General features: G+C 40.2%; 1 protein-coding gene across 1 annotated transcript in view; it reads right to left on the bottom strand.

Moving 5' to 3' along the window:
* The window catches only part of LOC102843198 (small nuclear ribonucleoprotein Sm D2-like), a 28,868-nt gene that overhangs the window by 23,822 nt on the left and 742 nt on the right, over positions 1-4,304 (bottom strand). The gene's annotated exons all lie outside the window — the stretch shown is intronic.

The following is a 4,304-nucleotide window of genomic DNA, read 5'->3' on the forward strand; positions in this document are numbered from 1 at the left end:
TTATTTCATGAAATTCTTCTGTGTCAGCCAATTCCTTCTGGTACAGTGACTCTGTATACTTCTTCCATCTTCTTTTAATGCTTCTTGGATCATTTAACACTCTACCAAAAGCATCCTTAAGTATTGCCGGTTGTGGCTTGAATTTGTTTTTCAACTCCTTCAGCTTAAGAAATGCTGAGTAAGTTCAGCCCTATATAACAGTCCCAATTAATCCCCCTGCTCAGTACTTCAGGGAGCTCTGGTGACTTATTGTTGCGATTTTGTACCTTTGGGTCAGAAGCAATCCTTAGCTGACCCTCCAGTGGGTTTTCAGAGTCAATAAATCACTTGGGAGGAGATTGCTCATCTTTCTCCCACAGAACAGTTGATGGATTCAAACCATGTACCTTTGCCTTGACAGTGCAGCTCCTTACCACTAAGTCACCAGAGATCCATATGGTGGCTTAGTAGAAGGAATTGCATGGCCAGCCTAGAGACATACTGTCCGAATCCCACAACTGTTCTATGGAAGAAAGATGGGAAATCTAATATGGTATATTTCCTCTGAAAACCCACAGGAGGGTCAGTTATGAGTTGGTTCTGACTTAAAGGTTTTTAACAACAGCTTGGTACTTCAGTCTCACCACATTAAGGATTTGGTTAGGTCCCTCTCCAAAGTTCATTCGCTGATCTCCCACAGATGTAGAGCAAGGTTCTATCACTACACAAACTCTAGCAGCAGCTCTAGTTCTTATTTGAGCACTTTTGTTTATGTTTATTCCCTTGGAAATGACTATGCTATCACTATTTGGTTCACTGGCTGTACAAGTCCAGTTCATCAGAGCTATGCAGAAGAACCCACTAATTCATGCAGGGCACTGCAAGTTAGCCCTTTCCTAAAACTAGCTTAAACACTGGTCCTTAATCTCCAGAAATAAGAAAAATAGACTAATAGAAGAGATGAGACTCCTCATCCAGACATATGTGCCTGCCTTTCACCTTTCACTGCTTAGCAAACATACGGTTTATGTGGGAGAGATCTCAGGTGGGCTATGGGGAAAGCACTGTAAGAGAAGGTCATGTAAGACTGGCCATGCTCGTTCTTCACTTTGGCAGGCACACTGAAAGTGGTAGGTCAATGTGAAGAACACAAATCAGAGATGTTTGAAAATGCAAGCAGTCAGAGGTATCCAAAAGTAAGAAAGAGATGGTAAGTTTAGACACCACATTAAGCCAAAACAATTGAAACTGCCAATAACAGATCAAAAAATAACATCAAACGGGGGGGCGGGGAGGGGTTGGTGCGGGGAGAAGGGTGCAACAATGAATGAATGGAATTCCAAAATCTCTGTAGATGTTCATTGAAATGAAAAATAAACAAACTAAATTAATAAAAATTAAAAAAAACAACAGAAAAAAAACATCATAGCGTTCAAGCAAAGAAGCTTGTTAGGATTTCACTTGTGATGTTCCTCAACAAATAAAAAAAACATATAACCACACTGATTATTCATTTATTTAATCATCCACTTAGTAATTTTTTAGTTTCTCGAGTGGGTCAAGTGAGCTCTCATGGCTTAGGTTTAAGGAGTTATGTTGCCGACTTAAAGGTGGGCAGTTCGTATCCACCAGTTAGTTAATGGGAGAAAGGTGGACAACTCCTCCCACGATGTACAGTCTCTGAAAACCTGTTGGAGGGTCAACTATGAGTTGGTTCTGATTCAACAGCAGTGAGGAGAAATAGTAATATGGGCCAAAGGAGCCCTGGTGGTGTAGTCTGTAAGAAGTGGCACTGCTAATCCAAAGGTTTTACAATGGCAGATGCAGAGGCAGGAAGGAATAAAAAGATATTAAAGGATCAATTTATATAATGTTAAATTTGAGATGTCAGGGTCTTATACCTTCTTTGTAATTTTGCTTTATAATATTTATGTACTCTCAAACAATTGCATGTGTTATTATGTATTGTTGTTGTTGTTGTCGTCATTACGTGCCATTGAATTGAGCATGACTTATAGAGACAAAAGACCTGAACCCTGTTCAATAGCTATTGTAATTTCTCTACGTTCATAGAGTTTCCAGAGGCATGTGGTTTAGGCCGTGGATGCCACTCCTGCTTCCAAACCTGAATCAATCTGGGAGCTCCACCAAATACTGTTCATGATAGGTAACCCTTATGGCATTTGACACACTAGGTACGCAGTGTTCGGCATCACAACAACCCCAAGTTACTTCAGTACAGCAAACTGACAGGCTAGTGCTGTACCATTTAGAATAATGTTTATCCCAAACACAAGTAACAGCACTTTACACATGAGCCTCCAAACTGGAGACTTGGTCAGGCTCAATCACGTTTTATTTATATTTTTTAATTTTATACTGATTTATTTACAAAGTTCGAATACTTTGTTTCTCCCACAAGATCCTTCCCATTTCCTTCACCTCCCCACCCACCAAATTATGCAACTCTATGATTAACACCCCATCCCCTGTCCAACCTAACCCCTCTGCTTCCAACCTCTCCCCCCTTAGATACTCATACTCATTCAACAGTAACGTTTTTGTATGTTATTTGTCTTTGTGGGACTCAGTTCACTCAACATAATGTTCTCCAGTCCCTCCCAAGTTAGGTAATAATTTACAAAAATCATTCCTCCTGCGTGCTGCTTAATATTCTATTGTATGAATATACCACAACTTCTCAATCCATTCATTTGTGGTTGGATATCTGGGCATTTCCATGTTTTTGCAATGGTGAATAATGTTGCTGTGAACATTGGTGTGCGAGTCTCTGTTTGTGCCTCAGTTCTCATTTTCTCAGGGTATATTCCAAGCAATGGAATAGCTGAGTCATATGGAATTTCTATGTTCAGCTTTTTTTAGGAAGTGCCAGACTGACTTCCAGAGTAGTTGTACCATTTTACAATCCCACCAACAATCCCAACCACCTTTTAAATACAAGGCCTGCCCACCAGGTCCTGGTTGACTCTAAACCAAGAGGCTTCCTGCCCACAGCTCGTTGTTTTCTAAAGCTGGCAAATCAAATCAGCTCACATCTGATTAGATTGTGAAACGGGGTGGGGATGGGTGAACCAACAAAACAACAAAATAGTCCATATCTGACCCTCATCAAGACAAGAGAAATCATCTTTCAGAATCCAACCACTTCAGAGACGAGCCTCCGGTACTCTTTATCAATAACTTTATTTTCATGCTAGCCCATATAGTAACATACTCTTTCTCAAAGAAATAGGAATCACAGCAAAGGGCTGTGAAAAGAGTAAGAATAAGTAAAATATGATCTGTCTCACTTTGCATGTTAGATAAAGAATTTTGAAACCTTTACATTATAACTAAAACAAAACTGAAAACTCTGTCTTTTGTTCAATTGCTGATTTCACTTCCAAAGGCAATTTTTTTCATACTATGAAAATGAGAAAGCAGTGATTTCACTTTATCCACATGTACATGAGGATAAATTTGACTTATTTCTAATTTTTCTGAATTCACAAGCTTATATCTGGTGTTCAGTGATGCAAGACTATAATTTGCTACTTTGGCTTTCTCTTCATTTTCTAAAGTTCAGCTTATTTGATTCCTTGACGTCAGAACAAAAGTATCTAGAGTCCTCTAAGTGTTTCATAGAATCCCAGGGAAGCTCAGGTCCAAGCCCCGGGCACTCGGAGCATAGCTTATGCTGACCTCAGGCATTTCGGTGGGTCAGAAACAAATGGATTTGTATGACAGAAATACAGTTATGTGCATGCTGCTATTTCTATGATTGAACTGGCTTTATTCTGGAATTTGATCAGACCTATTTCTGGCCTCAAAGGCCTTTAAAACAATAAAAAAGATATTGGGTTTTAATTGTTGCTGTTATGTGCCATCGAGTCACTTGTGACTCATAGTGTCCCTGTGTACAAGAGTCCTAAACCCTGCTCTATCCTGTTCCAACCTTATTGTCTCTGACACACCTACACCCATTACCCCAGTCACGGAATTGATCCATCTCATTGAGGGTCTTCCTCTTTTGTGCTGTCCCTCCACTGGCCCAAACATGATGTCCCTCTTTAAAGACTGATCCCTTCTTATAAACTGTCCAAAGTATGTCAGGTGAAACTTCAGAATCCTTGCCTCCAAGGAGCAGTCTGATTTCACTCTTCCCAGGACAAACCTGTTTGTTCTTCTAGAAGTCCATAGTAAATCCAACACTGTTCTCCAGTACTACAGCTCAAAGGTCTCAATTCCCCCCCCCATCATCCTTAGTCATTGTCCAGCTCTCTGATGCATAGCAAGCAATTACGAAGACTATGGCCTGGATCAGG

This window comes from Elephantulus edwardii, unplaced genomic scaffold (assembly GCF_000299155.1).
Source record: "Elephantulus edwardii isolate Elephantulus edwardi_28Jun2011 unplaced genomic scaffold, EleEdw1.0 scaffold00023, whole genome shotgun sequence".
Lineage (NCBI taxonomy): Eukaryota > Metazoa > Chordata > Mammalia > Macroscelidea > Macroscelididae > Elephantulus > Elephantulus edwardii.